Source organism: Nerophis lumbriciformis, linkage group LG01 (assembly GCF_033978685.3).
Source record: "Nerophis lumbriciformis linkage group LG01, RoL_Nlum_v2.1, whole genome shotgun sequence".
Taxonomy (NCBI): domain Eukaryota; kingdom Metazoa; phylum Chordata; class Actinopteri; order Syngnathiformes; family Syngnathidae; genus Nerophis; species Nerophis lumbriciformis.
The window spans coordinates 29,652,987-29,669,378 of NC_084548.2; the positions used below are offsets into that span (position 1 = coordinate 29,652,987).

A 16,392-nucleotide genomic window follows, 5' to 3' on the forward strand; every position below is an offset into this window, starting at 1 on the left:
AGGAAGAATTAATTCCCAAGAAAAACAGCACGGGGTCCATCGTCTGGCGGTGGTTTGGCTTCAAGTGGGAATATGTCGAACAGACAACCGTAATATGTCAAGTATGCGGCAAAAGCGTTGCTACAAAAAGTAGCAGCACTACTAATTTGCAGCACTACTAATTTGTAGCATGACTTGAAAAGTCACCCGCTAGAGAATGAAGAGTGCTTGAAACTCTGCATGTCAACATCTTTGTTCGGTGCCACACCCACAAAATGCGAAGCAACAATTTCCAGATCAACACCGGACATACTTGCCAACCCTCCCGGATTTTCCGGGAGACTCCCGAAATTCAGCGCCTCTACCGAAAACCTCCCGGGACAAATTTTCTCCGGAAAATCTCCTGAAATTAAGGCGGAGCTGGAGGCCACGCCCCCTCCAGCTCCATGCGGACCTGAGTCCGCTTTTCCACGATATAAACAGTGTGCCTGCCCAATCACATTATAACTGTAGAATGATGGAGGGTGAGTTCTTGGTTTCTTATGTGGGTTTATTGTTAGGCAGTTTCATTAACGTCCTCCCAGCGCGGTAACAACACACAAACCGTAAAGCAGTTCGTCTGCCGTAAACAGCAATGTTGTGACACTCTTAAACAGGACAATACTGCCATCTATAACATCAATAACATATACGGCTTTTAGAGAGTGCAATGCACAACTGCGCACACAACAAGGAGACGAAGCAGAAGAACGAGGAAGATACAGCCATGGCAACGCCGACGACGAGTAAGATGAAGAAATACGCTTTGTTGCACCTTTCCTGCCTGAGTCCGGCGATTAGTTGCAAATCTTGCTTTATTGATTGCTTGCACACAGCCAATCCAACACAAAACAAACTAGTCCCGCCCGCACTCACGCTACCGCTCCCTCTCTTCTCTCGCCCACACACTCACTGACGTCACTCACCTCACATGCTCACCTATTAAAGGGCCACACACACACATACGCTACTCTCATAACAGCTTGTAAGTTCCAAGCCGCAGCTGCGATTGCACCTGGATAGCCTCCAGGAAGAAGTAGTGAACTACCAAGTGCTTGGCACTGAAGATCTTCCTCAGGAAGCAAAGATTGACCGGTTTTGGGCCATGCTAGGGAGAGATGGAAGATTCCAGACTCTAATACATTTGATGAAAGCACTTTTGTGCGTGCCACACATCAATGCATCATCAGAGAGGGTGTTCAGCATGGTTAGAAAAATAGTGACAGAGAATAGAACAAGGATGGACAATTCAACCCTTAACTCAACAATGAGTAGATGAGTGTTATGTGTGTGTATATGTGTAAATAAATGAACACTGAAATTCAAGTATTTCTTTTATTTATATATACATATATATATAATAAAATATATATATATATATATATATATATAATAAAATATATATATATATATATATATATATATATATATATATATATATATATATATATATATAGCTAGAATTCACTGAAAGTCAAGTATTTCTTAGATATATATATATATATATATATATATATGAAATACTTGACTTGGTAAATTCTAGCTGTAAATATACTCCTCCCCTCTTAAACACGCCCCTAACCGCGCCCCCGCCCCACCCCCGACCACGCCCCCCCCCCCCCCCCCCCCCCCCCCCACTTTCCGAAATCGGAGGTCTCAAGGTTGGCAAGTATGACACCGGATGAAACAAATAGTCAACAACAGAAGGAGATAACGTCCGCAGGAACCTACCACATAGTGAAGGACATACACTATTTGATTTCCTATTATGCAGCTCATTTTTATTTGACACTTATTGAAATATCTTGTGTGGCATCATGCACAAAAGTGCACTTTATTTGTTTTAAACAATTGTAGTGGCGTTCTGTACAAAAAGTGTACTTTAATTTAGTGTTGTTTTGATATGTCATGTTAGTGGCATCATGCACAAAAGTGCACTAATAGCTTGTTTTAAAATGTCTCTGACAATATTGCACTTTCTGTTTTGGAAATGACATGAATGTTTGTGCCACTGCTTAATAACTGTTTAATAAATACAGTTTTGGTAAATTGACTTAGTCGTGATTTCCCTCTCTGCATGAAAGTTTAAAAATAGAATATATTTATGCAGTATGAACAAGAATGGTTTAATGTAGACACATAGAATCATCATACTGGTGTGATTATATGCATCAGGTGTTCATTCAAGGCTAAGGCAAAATATGGAGATATATATCGTGTATAGTGACATCGCCTAAAAATATCGAGATATTAATAAAAGGCCGTATCACCCAGCCCTACTTCAAGGTACTCAAAGCGCTTTGACACTATTTCCACATTCACACATTCACACACACATTCACACACTGATGGCGGGAGCTGCCATGCACGGCCCTAACCACGTTCTATCAGGAGCAAGGGTGAAGTGTCTTGCTCAAGGACACAACGGACGTGACGAGGTTGGTAGAAGGTGTGGATTGAACTAGGAACCCTCAGGTTTCTGGCACAACCACTCAACCGCGCCACAGAGACAAACCCGCCTAGCCCTAGATGACACCCAACCCTACATGCCCCTAAAGCTGACCAACACGCCAGATTGTAGTCACCTGGAGGCGTGTCTAAATGAAATTAAGCAATGGATGTCTAGTGACTTTTTGCATCTCAATGCTAAGAAAAAGAAATACTGATTATTGGTCCTCCTAGACACCAGCACTTATTTAATAAAACATTTGACAAGAAAACAATTACACAAAGCAACTCGGTAAAGAATCTTGGTATTTTCTTCAAGCCAAATCTCTCATTTGAGTCACCTATTAAAAGTGCTCCTAAAACAGCCTTCTTTCAACGCCGTAATATCGCTAAAACGTGTCCCGTTTTGTCCACCACAGATGCTGAGATCATTATTCATGCGTTCGTTACGTCTCGTCTCGATTACTGTAACGTATTATTTTCAGGTCTCCCTATGTCCAGCATTAAAATATTTACGGTTTGTACATCTGCAGTCTCTTTCAGGGTTTCTCGTTGTTCCTTTGGTTTGAGTTTTTTCTTGCCCTGATGTGGGATCTGAGCGGACCGAGGATGTCGTTGTGGCTTGTGCAGCCCTTTAAGACATTTGTGATTAAGGGCTGTATAAGTAAACTTTGATTTGATTGTAATATGCATGCCAGGCAAGTAGTTGGCGACCACACTTAAATTACACTTAGATATACACCCACTGCTTGTTGTCACATGTTTGCGTTTAACCCCCAAATACACTGTTGTTGTTTTAACAAGTTGGCATAACAACATTTTTCTAACTATTTTCACTGCTCAAGTGTCATTGAAGACTGCAGTTTCCATGACAGTGTTTTTTACTGGCCTTTTATGAGGAGTTCAACTAAGTTATTAAGTAGTGCTGATTTTAACAAATGTATTTTTACATGGTCAAAATCCCAATTTGATGCAATTTCTACCATGCTTCTCAGTGTCTACCAAGACTGTTTCAAACTGTTAGAGGCTGAAGTTACAGTGTGAAACCGCATATTTATACATGGGAATCCAGAGGCATCCAACTCTGAAGAGTTAAAGAAATAACTCCAAAATGTTACCTGCGAACAGACTGAACTAACAGGGAATAACAGAATCAAGCACCGAAAGCTCAAGTGTGGTTCAACTTTGGTTGAAACAACTTCCATTCCTGGGCAGCCATAATCCACCATTGACAAGTACACCATCCAGCATTGCAAAATGCCATTTTGGGCAGTTAACAAGCCCAAGATATCAAGATCTGTGGTCTGTGGAAAGAATATAGCACGGTCGTAGTGTGCATGATGGATTAGCAGATTGCTCACTCCTTTCCAGAGTCAAGACTCCTGAGATATTATAGCCAAAAAAAACTGCAGGAATTCTTAAACAGACGAATCACTCTACTATGGTCATGCTGACTATAATTTGGGGTCAGTGATGCTCGTTTTCTTGGCTAAGGATAACACAATTTTCACTACTGCAAGAACTGAATGAGGTCATCGTGGAATTCTGACTGAAAGGATTGTTGCCTGCACGGAAACATGGTCCGATGAAATTCTCTCTCATTCTCTTTATTCTCACCATCTTCGAACCAACAGGTTGGAAAGTCTGACATGTCGTGTTTATGGGCTAACTGCAAAGAATTTTCATTCATGTATAAAACATTGTTTTTATGCTGCCGATTCCTAAACCTAACATCCATGTGTGAGATCGGCCGATACCAATACCGATACCGATCACATGTATCAATTGTATGTTTTTCAATACATTTATGGGGAATGCTATTGACAGTTTACCAATATTAACACAATATTTAAAGTAGTACCCAATAACGAAACACAAACTACCATCTATTCCTTTTTTTTAAATCATCAAAGTCATCCTGTGTCAAGGGAAATAATTCCGAGTTTATAAACATAACAAAAACAAAAACAAAAGATTGTGAGAAAAAAAAAAAAAAGTGACTCCTAGTATAGTGTCTGACTGTAGTACTGATACTACCACTGGTGTCGACACCACCAATTTATTGATCTATCTGCCCTCCTCTTACATGTTTGTACAGATTGTGACAATGCTGATACTCCAACAGTTGTTGTTATATTATCCTCTCTCTCGACTCTTATTAATCTACTTGTTCATTTCACATTTTAATCTGTTTACTTTCTGTCATGTCTGTATTATCATGTTTTGTTTTAAGTCATGTTTTGTTTAGTTTCTGTCTTTTCACTCCCTTGTCTGGTCACCATAGCAACCATTAGTTTTCACCTGTCACGTCACGCACCTGTTTCACGTTTTGACTCACACACACCTGTCACCAATCATGTCACTGTTATTTAAGCATACCTTGTTCATCACTCGTCCTGCCTGCATTGTCGTTATGTCACTCCGGTTCAGGTCTCGTTTTGACAAAGTAAGTTTCCATGTCCATGTCCTAGTTTTTGTTAATTAGCAGCTTTTTATGTTTTAGGCACACTTGCCTTTTTTGGTTGTATTTTTGTGTTTTGTGGTAGTGAGTGTTTTATGAGAAATAAATCACTTCCTACCTTTACGCTGTCGTCCGGAGCCGTTCTTGCGTTGGAAGAACAACCCCGCAGCAAGCTGCGACCCCCACGTGACACTTTCTGCTGTAATGCAGTTTCATCTACACTTCTTAAAGGGGAACTGCACTCTTTTTGGAATTTTGCCTATCGTTCACAATCAGTATTAGAGGCAAGAAGACAAAAGTATTCTGTTTTTTTTTCCACCTTTTAACATATAAAAATCGGCTCGTTCTGGGTGGCTAGCAATGCAGCTAATGAGAGCAATACATTTTACCTTAATTTACTTCCTTTATGTTCCGTAACCTGTATAATAACCAAGCTATTGTTAGAGCCAACACTGAAGAACAATTTTCCGATCGCAGTAACACTTTGGCGTGCTTCGGTATTAGCCGTAAAAGTTAACTACGGCAAAAGATGAGCTAGCTTCTACAACAACAACACGAAACGTGTTTGAGTTTGTAATGCACAACACTGCTAAACAACACCAATTGCACTGACTTAAAAACATGAACAATCATATTTCAGTATCTGTAAAGTATTATCCCACATTTCATGGTTTGTTTGTACACAGCTAGCCAGACAGCGTATGTACTGTAGTTGTACTAACACGCATGGCGTGCTGCGTGTATCATGGTCGATATTATATAATGACTCACTCGATGGACAGTTGTTCGTCTGGTCCAGCTGGTCGGGGGAGTTTCCTGTTGATTTTTGGTAAGCAGTCCATTTATTATCGAATTAGCTTGGCTCCAAGTTCCATATTTATAGCGTCAAAATCGCTTTCATCCCCCTCTCCCAGCTTCCGTCTGCTCAAACGTCTCACTCTTCCTTCGTGCTGGCTTCTATAAGCAGAAGTATATTTAGCTTCAAAAGTACATGGTTGTAAATCCCCATTTGTCCAAAAATAATAATCTTCCTTGTCTATTACCAAGTCTACCATGATTAGAACACACACTCGTGTTTGATTCCAGAAGCAGGAACCCACATGTTGCCAGAAGTCAGACGTGCGCTGCTATGGAAACAGAAATCAATGTGCGGAAGAAATCAGTCCCGTGATTAAAATGATCAAAATACGGTAAATATTGAACATAATACATATTGTTATGAATGTGTATGTAACTACATTATACATAGACTTGCAGTGTGTATATAAAACGTTGATGGAGGGTTTTGAAGTTGTTTTAGAGGTTTTGAAGGCTACAAAGGGGGATTCCCATTAGCGTTTTTTATCATCTTTAAAATCGTTAAAAAAAAATTACGTGTGTTCTTGTCTCTCATAACTATTGTGAACAGACTTCCAAAAAAATTGCAGTTCCCCTTTAAACTTTACCAAGCACTTACTTATTGGTGTTGTTTCAAGCTATGTTAGCCGTAGGCTTGGCAACTCCTGGCTCGGTGTGTAACATGTTTAGGCTCGTCCTCCAGCGATAATTGTACATGATGAATATACTTAGGATACTAAGAAATGCAGTCTATTTGCCGTAATGGAGGCAATTATTATTTACTTAGGGGAACGGCCCACACTGTGTATGGAGCCACATAATTAGCTGCTAGCCGCTTGTCAGCTGAACGACTAAAATTAATACAGTATTAACAAGAAGGGATCTGTCAAGACCCGTTGTAGCAGATCTGACATGTTCTTGTGTTTCCTCAATTTCTGTATTTGTTTCCTGTCCAGCGCTCTTATTTCTGTTCACTTCCTGTCTGGTTACACCACTGTGGCCTAAGCGCTGTTACCTTCACCTGTCCCTGATTGGCAACCTGAGCACACCTGTTTGTGGTTGCCAGTCAGGCTTCTTTATAAGGCAGCTTGCCCTGTAGCCAGTGCTGGAAAATATCTTATGTTACGGACTTTGTTACTGACTGCTCTGTTTTGCCTATTGATCATTACAAGAAGTTCCGTGACATGTACTTCTGCTTTAGCATTCGCCTTCTTGTACTCTGTTCTCCCACTCCCTTTTGATTGTGTTTTCTTTTGTTTGTTAAATCTATATTGCATTACTCACCATCTGCCTGTCGTCTGCAGCATCTTGGGGTCACAATGCCAAAGCAGCCTCGAGCTCGTGACAGGATCTGTGTTTGTGATCGGCATTAATTAGCAATGGCGATCATAGACGCCGATCTATATTTCTGCCAGTGGTTGCTCAGTGTGTGTATTAAAAAAAAAATTTTTATATCCCATATGATTTGTGGCTTTATTATTTTGTAAAACGGACCAAACTCGCCACAAAATTAACTACAACAAGATTGATTTTTCAAAAATTATTTTAAAGATTGAAAGTTGCCATAAATCCCACGTGGGTGCTTGGCATTGTCCGTGTGTGCTCAGGCCCCGAAGCACCCACGGGATCTCGGCGCCTATGATGGCGATCATATATATATATTTTTTTTTATTGGCTGATACTGACTGTTGGCCGATTGATCGGCACCTCTCTACTTTTACAGTTGTCGAAATACTTATGAGTCCCTGAAAATGGACAATTCCATATAAAATGGTTTTAATTTCTGTGGCAATTGTACAGAAAATGCCATTTTTCACAAAACAAAATAAGTAAAATAAAGCTTATAGTCTACACCTCAATCCCATCTTGATTGTTTAATTTCAAATGGACCTAACTGTACACACAGTAATACAATATTTGGGTAACACTTTAGTATGGGGAACATATTCACCATTAATTAGTTGCTTATTAACATGCAAATTAGTAACATATTGGCTCTTAATTAGTCATTATCAAGTACTTATTAATGCCTTATTCTGCATGGCCTTATTATACAACAACCCTAACCCTAACCCCAACCCCCTAACCCATACTTGCCAACCTTGAGACCTCTGATTTCGGGAGGTGGGGGGGCGGGGGCGTGCTTGGGGCGGGGGCGTGGTTGGGGGCCTGGTTAAGAGGGGAGGAGTATATTTACAGCTAGAATTCACCAAGTCAAGTATTTCATATATATATATATATATATATATATATATATATATATATATATATATATATATATATATATATATATAAGAAATACTTGACTTTCAGTGAATTCTAGCTATATATATATATATTTATTTTATTAAATATATAGATATAAATAAGAGAAATACTTGAATTTCAGTGTTCATTTATTTACACATATACACACACATAACAATCATCTACTCATTGTTGAGTTAAGGGTTGAATTGTCCATCCTTGTTCTATTCTCTGTCACTATTTTTCTAACCATGCTGAACACCCTCTCTGATGATGCATTCTGCTTCGTCTCCTGGTTGTGTGCGCAGTTGTGCACTGCACTCTCTAAAAGCCCTATGATATTGTCACAGATGCATGTACAGTAGATGGCAGTATTGTCCTGTTTAAGAGTGTCACAACATTGCTGTTTACGGCAGACGAACTGCTTTACGGTAGACGAAAACGTGACTGCTGTTGTTGTGTGTTGTTGCCGCGCTGGGAGGACGTTAATGAAACTGCCTAACAATAAACCCACATAAGAAACCAAGAACTCGCCCTCCATCATTCTACAGTTATAACGTGATTGGGAAGGCACGCTGTTTATATTGTGGGAAAGCGGATGTGAAAACAGGCTGTCGACACGTCACTCAGGTTCGCATGGAGCTGAAGGGGGCGTGGCTTCCAGCTCCGCCTGAATTTCGGGAGATTTTCGGGAGAAAATTTGTCCCGGGAGGTTTTCGGGAGACGCGCTGAATTTCGGGAGTCTCCCGGAAAATCCGGGAGGGTTGGCAAGTATGCCCTAACCCTAACCAAATAACTCTAAATTAAGTCTTTGTTACTTACAATATGTTCCCCTAGTGTCCAAATAACTCTTAATTAAGTCTTTGTTACTTAGAATATGTTCCCCATACTAAAGTGTTACCAATATTTGCTTTACATCAAATCTAAGTATAAATTTAACTGAGCAAACTGTTATTCCCACTAGATTGTAGTGGGGAGATTTAAATATACCTCACGTATGTACCTAAACAGCTGAGCAAATGTGCTCACCAGAAAATTCACGCTGGAGATCTTTAGATGCTGCAGATACAGTATGTTCTACCTATAATTTCCCAACAGACTGATATGTGAGTGTACACCATCTTGTCTAATCATGGCGTGCTGTAACACAGACTATAATAGATATGAAAACACCCACCAGCATGCATCAATGAAAGCTTCCTTCACTGCTATCATTATGGCACACTGTAAAAAAAATTGTCAAATTTAAGGTAAAATACCGGCAGCTGTGGTTGCCAGGAATTCACCGCAAAAAAATTAGGGCCAATTTTACTGTTGTCAATCAGCCTATCCCCCAGGTCCATGTCTTTGGAGGTGGGAGAAAGCCAGAGTACCCGGAGAGAACCCACACAGTCACAGTGAGTACATGCAAACTACACACAGAAAGACCCCTAGCCTGGAAATCGAACCCAGGACCATCGCACTGTGATATACAAGCACTAACCACTATTTCACCATGCTGCCCTGTCACCAATACTAGTATCTGCAAAATGCCTGTGATTTTGAGACATGTGAGCGGTACTTGAGGATTTTAAGTTGAGAGTATTTGTACAATCTTTCAACACTTTCCACAACATGGCCGTCCACAACATGTTCTTTCCAGTGAGCTATTAAAGATTAGCCTGAAAGGGGAACAACAATTGTTTTGTCATTTTGCCTATTGTTCACAATCATTATGAGAGACATGACGACGGATGGATAAAAAAAAAAAAAGCATTGTAAATATTAAATAAACATAAATAAAAGTATGCTTACAGCGAAGCCAATGGAAACTCCACTATTCCGCCCAGAAAATCCGATAAGTAACCATTCTAAAGCACCAACAATACTCCATTTACATTTCCTAACTTGAATATTAACCAAGTATTAGTGATATTGTTATTATAAGCGCAAACGCAGGCAAACTATTTATAGCGCCGCCGTGATCACAAGCTTATGTGCTTATGTTGACATCATCGAGGGGTCTGCTTCTTCCTTACTTCCTTGCTCCCTGGAAGTTTATTCTAGATCATAAATCATGCATCTCACCTGAAAGGTATATGGCTGAGAATATAATCCGACAAGTTGGGACACATTAACATTCTTTTAGGAGCAGAAATCAGTGAAGAAGGGAGAAAAAAAAAACGTTGTGATGAAATTATAGCTTAAAATGCTCAAAATACTTACATTTTAAATGTGATTTTAAATGTGCGTGTTACTACATTAAATATATATATACTTACATCATATGTATGTGTGGGGAAAAAAATCACAAGACTATTTCATCTCTACAGGCCTGTTTCATGAGGGGGGGTACCCTCAATCGTCAGGAGATTTTAATGGGAGCATTCGCATACCATGGTTTATATAGGGCACAGAGTGGGTGGGTACAGGCTGGCCTAGGGGCGTGGTGATTGGCTCATGTGTTACCTAGGAGGTGTTTCCGTCTATGGCGGCATGTTGTTACAATTTCGCTGCGCTTGTTGAGGGATGACAGGTCTGGACGGTAAATAATAAACAGTTTCTCTTTCAAGCATAGGTTGCATCTTTTATTACCACTATTGTAAGGTGTGCTGGATGCAAGAATTTGCCATGTTATTGAATATTCAACATTATTGTCTTTGAGGTCCCAAATGTGTTTGCTGAGTTCTGTGGTATTTCGCAGGTTTTTGTTCCTGAAAGAAGCCTTGTGATTGTTCCATCTGGTTTTGAATTCACCCTCGGTTAATCCTACATATGTGTCGGATGTGTTAATGTCCTTGCGTATTACCTTAGATTGGTAGACAACTGCTGTTTGTAAGCACCCCCCGTTGAGGGGGCAATCAGGTTTCTTTCGACAGTTACATGCTTTGTTGGTTTTGGAGTCGCTCTGACTGGGGGTCGACGGCTCATTTGCAATTGTTTTGTTGTGGTTTGAGATGATTTGTCGTATATTGTTCATGCAGCTGTAGCTCACGCCCCTAGGCCAGCCTGTACCCACCCACTCTGTGCCCTATACAAACCATGGTATGCGAATGCTCCCATTAAAATCTCCTGACGATTGAGGGTACCCCCCCTCATGAAACAGGCCTGTAGAGATGAAATAGTCTTGTGATTTTTTTTCCCACACATACATATATTGCGCTCTACTACGGTATCGAGCACTATTTTTTGGATAACCTTATTAAGACATATATACTTACATCATGTATATAAAACCTCAATGGTGTCATGTCTGAGATCATGTTTTGTTTAGATATGTTTTGCTTGGTTTTTGGACACTTTTTAGTTCCTGTTTTAACTCCCTTGCTTTGTCACCATAGCAACCATTAGTTTCACCTGGTTCACATCCTCATGTCACGCACCTGTCTCACGTTTTCACATTTTGAGTCACACACCTGCTGTCACTAATCATGTCACTATTATTTAAGCTCCCAGTTGCCAGGCTGTCTTTCTGGCGACATCACTCTGCTTCATGCCATGTTTACGGTTTCATGCTTAGTTCACGCTGCTTGTTTCTTAGTCCATGCTGCCCTGTTCACGTCATCGCAAGTAAAATTTGTTTATTAATGCCACAGTTAGTGTTTTTGTTTCATGTTCATAGTTAATCGCCTTTGTCCTAGTCTTTTGTTTCATTAGTCAAGTTTGTTCTCTGCCATTGTGCGCGCCTTTTGTTTGCTTCTTTTTTTGTAGTTATAGTGTATAAATAAATATGTACTTACATTCACGCCTTTCCCGCGCCAACTTTCCTGTGCATTCCGGGAAAACACAACACCCAAAGGACCACGTATTGACAAATGGAAGTGTTTGGATGTTTTTTTAGGGTCTCTATAGGCAGACTTGAAAGGCTCCATTGTAAGCCGACTTTTGATCACATTTATTTAATATTTAGAATTATTTGAAAAAAAATCCATCCATCGTCATGTATTTCATAATGATTGTGAACGACAAAATTCCCCAAAAAAGTGCAGTTCCCCTTTAAATGCTCCGTATCTGTTAAATAGCTGCTTGCAACCAGTTCCAGTTACGTCCAGTTAGTTCAACATATCGTAATGTTCTATACATCGTGACGGTATTTTTTATGGTGAATTCCTGGCAATCACAGCTGCCTGTATTTTACCGTAAATTGTGCAGAGTTTTTTTTACAGTGTATTGCTTGTATTCCGACTGTTCTACTCTGATTTCTCCCCGGAAGTGAAAACCAGTGGTGGTCAACCAGGCTAAGACAGCTGTTGTACACTTTGTGTCTACAGTCATGTTTGTCAAAATATAACTATAGATCTCAACATTGTTTATGTACTGAAAGCTTCATATATGATTGTTGGCTTTGGTAAAAGCTTAACTCTTTTAGGTTTTGATCACATTTGATTTCATTTATTCAGACTCAGCGAGTTGGTGCTTTTCGAAACACTCGTAGCAAAAATGTGTCTTAAGAGACACAAATAATATCAAGATAATACTTAAATGGGAAACACTAAACGTTAAAAGTCAATCAAACAAACCTTTAATAGAGTGGTTACTATAAACTTGTGCATTCTTCAGCTCTGTACGCGTGTACTGGAGTGGGAGGTACTTTTGTCGTCTTTTTTCATGAATTCTTGCACTCTTCCGTCATTCGTGATAACTTCTCGAGGACCTCTAAAGAAACGTTTATCATTTTCACGATTTAAACTGTTAGTACAGCCGAAAACAAGGCAATCATTGAGCATTTTTCTGCGAGAAAGGCTAAATGGCGCCTAGTAGTGTTGTGCCGATACCAATATTTTGGTACCGGTACTGGTATCAAAATGTATATCGATACTTTTCGGTACTTATCTAAATAAAGGGGACCACAAAATTAGCATTATTGTCTTTAATTTAACTAAAAATCTTAGGGTACATTAAACATAAGTTTCTTATTGCGAGTTTGTCCTTAAATAAAATAATGAACATACAACATGTCTTTTAGTAGTACGTAAACAAACAAAGGCTCCTAATTTAGCTGCCGACATATGCAATAACATATTGTGTCATTTATCATTCTATTATTTTGTCAACATTATTAAGGACAAGTGGTTGAAAATGGATTATTAATCTACTTGTTCATTTACTGTACATTTTTTGCTTACTTTCTCTTTTAACATGTTCGATCTACACGTCTGTTAAAATGTAATAATCACTTATTCTTCTGTGTTTTGGATGCTTTACATTAGTTTTGGATGATACCACAAATTTAGGTATCGATCCGATACCAAGTAGTTACGGGATCATACATTGGTCTTATTCAAAGTCCTCATGTGTCCAGGGACATATATCCTGAGTTTGTAAACATAATATAAATGTTAAAAAAATGAATGAAGATTTTGTGATGCTAAAAAATATTGATGTAATCATAGTGGTATCGACTATACGCTTCTGTACTTGGTATCATTACAGTGGATGTTAGCTGTAGATCCACCAATGGCCTTTGTTTACAATGTCACGCCGGGTGTAGTGAAGCATGTTTAGCTATTTCTGCAGGGATGATACTTGTAAGATACTTACTTTATTTGTCGCCATGGAGGCGAGGATTAGTGATGTAGAAGTAACTAAAACACTGACGACCGAGGATTAGAGATGTCCGATTTTATCGGCCGATAAATGCTTTAAAATGTATTATTGGAAATTATCGGTATCGGTTTCAAAAAGTAAAATTCATGACTTTTTAAAACGTCGCTGTGTACATGGACGCAGGGAGAAGTACAGAGCGCCAATAAACCTTAAAGGCACTGCCTTTGCGTGCCGGTCCACTCACATAATATCTACGGCTTTTCACACACACAAGTGAATGCAAACATACTTGGTCAACAGCCATACAGGCCACACTGAGGGTGGCCGTATAAACAACTTTAACACTGTTACAAATATGCGCCACACTGTGAACCCACACCAAACAAGAATGACAAACACATTTTGGGAGAACATCCGCATCGTAACACAACATAAACACAACAGAACAAATACCCAGAACCCCTTGCAGCACTAACTCTTCCGGGATGCTACAATATACACCCCCCACTACCCCCAACCTCGCCCACTTCAACCTCCTCATGCTCTCTCAGGGAGAGCATGTTCCAAATTCCAAGCTGTTGTTTTGAGGCATGTTAAAAAAAATAATGCACTTTGTGACTTCAATAATAAATATGGCAGTGCCATGTTGGCATTTTTTCCATAACTTGAGTTGATTTATTTTGGAAAAACCTTGTTACATTTTTTTAATGCATCCAGCGGGGCATCACAACAAAATTAGGCATAATAATGTGTTAATTCCACGACTGTATATATCGGTATCGGTTGATATCGGTTTCGGTAATTAAGAGTTGGACAATATCGGAATATCGGATATCGGCAAAAAAGCCATTTTTGGACATCTCTACCGGGGATGGATTTTAGCCGCTAGCTAGCTAGCCATGTCTTAAAGCACCTCTTCCTAAGGGCGTTTCAGTGTTATAACTTCACCTTTATCGCCAAAATGCGTCTGTACTCCCTTTTCTGTCAACACACTGTGTCTGCTTGTAAGTACTCTGTGATTTTGCGCTGCCGAACATGCTCGTCTGCTCGTAAACCAGCAATGTCATGACGTGATGACGACGGGGGGGGGGGGGCGCGGTGGACCGATACTTTTCAGAGGCGGTATTGTACAGAATATGATTCGTTAGTATCGCAGTACTATACTAATACCGGTATACCGTACAACTAGTATCCATTGAGAACAGATGCTGGCTTAACGACCACGTGAGCCGGACGTGACGTCATTTTGAATCCAAGCAATACGTGGACGTATCATAACTGGGGCTCATGTTCCGCGGTTGCCATTCATTGCAAAACCAACATGTGTAGACTGTGAGATCAGACAAGGTGTTACGTTATATTTTGTTAAGAGTAAAGCTTCAGCTGTCAGACCGCCAATGTGTCTCCGAGACTGACGTCCACAGATTTGCGGTCCCATCGAGCCCATGAATTATTAATCAATATTCCACTGACAAATGGGCTTTTAATTGTCGAGATTGCTGTTTGACAACAACCGAAACACAGGCCTGCGTCCAAGCGGGTTATCGATCAGCCCGACGCCGCCTCATCAACAGCAGCATCACAGGAGACAAGACAAACTAACAAGCTCATTTTCGAACCTCTCTGGCAATAAAACTTTCATAAATAATTCATAAATTTTGGTATTTGAAATTCTGCACCAACTTAGGCAATGTCTCAACAGCCACTCTTTCCCCTTCCCAAACTTGCCCACAGGACACAAATGCATGGCAGACATGATCCTCATGGCAGTGAGGCGCAGGTCTGGGAAGTCCGAAGGCATCCTGAGCTGAAGCAGACTCAGCAGGATGATGCACACACAGGCTGCTGTCATGACACGTACAAGTCACATCGCTGCGTCTTGCACGGCAGCGGTGACCCCTTCCAAATGATACAAATAAAAACTCAAGATGATATTGGTCGATGCAACAATGTCGCCTGATCGAGCCTTGGGGGTTTTTTTAGGGGGGAAATGAACCCGCAACGCCCGATGTAAAACAGCCAGCTTACCTTCTCACCTTTTACTGCGATGAGCTGCGGATGTTGGTCTCCGTCACACGCCAATAGTTATCCTTCTCTTACATGTCGACTGAATCTCCGGGTTATGCGTCTGCGAGGTAAATAAAAACGGCCCCGATACGGCGGCGTGGGGTCTGGATGCAGCTCACCGGCTCACGGGAGACTCCATGGCGGCGAGAGGAGCTCAGCTGGGAGGCAGCCGGTGATGCTGCGGCAGCCTATTTGCTCCGACGAGACGTGGGATGAGTGCGATTGGGGGGTGGTGGTGGTGGGGTGGGGGCGTCCGAGGGCCCACGTCCAAACACTCAGCCTCCGAAATGAACCCAACTGAGTCGTAATGACGGTCTCACGGTGGATGAGTCACCACGCGTGCGTGTTTCATCAGCATGTCAATTAGGGAGCGCTCGGATGATCCACAGTCAAAATAAAAAATAAAAAAAGTGTAGTGGGCTATTTTAACGCACTTTGGACGACGCGTTGCGCTTAGTGGTACAACATTTAAGTTCAACTAAGTCGTAAATATAACCTTTTTTTTTTGTATGAGGCTCAAGTCACTTTTTGCAAGTGCGTGTGCTGCATGTACAGTATGTGCACTTTAAGTACACGTCTTAAAGAAGTAGGCTATCGTTTATGATCAGGGCCGTTGATAGGAATTCTGGGGCCCCTGATATGAAAGAATATCAGTGTGGGTCCCTCCATCCCACAGGTATCAAACTCAAGGCCCAGGGGCCCATACTTGCCAACCTTGAGACCTCTGATTTCGGGAGGTGGGGGTTGGGGGCGTGGTTTGGGGCGTGGTTAAGAGGGGAGGAGTATAA

At 40.7% G+C, this 16,392-nt stretch overlaps 1 protein-coding gene across 3 annotated transcripts in view; it reads right to left on the minus strand.

The window, feature by feature from the left end:
* dlgap4a (discs, large (Drosophila) homolog-associated protein 4a) overlaps positions 1–15,841 on the minus strand; it is a 249,176-nt gene extending 233,335 nt beyond the window's left edge. For 2 of the 3 annotated variants that reach the window (XM_061978884.2, XM_061978865.2), the window contains exon 1: positions 15,574–15,840. The gene's annotated coding sequence lies outside the window, so the exon portion shown is untranslated. Of the gene's footprint in view, positions 1–15,573 lie in introns of all 3 variants that reach the window. The other variant, XM_061978874.2, reaches the window with a different exon arrangement.
* Positions 15,842–16,392: the final 551 nt, after the last annotated feature.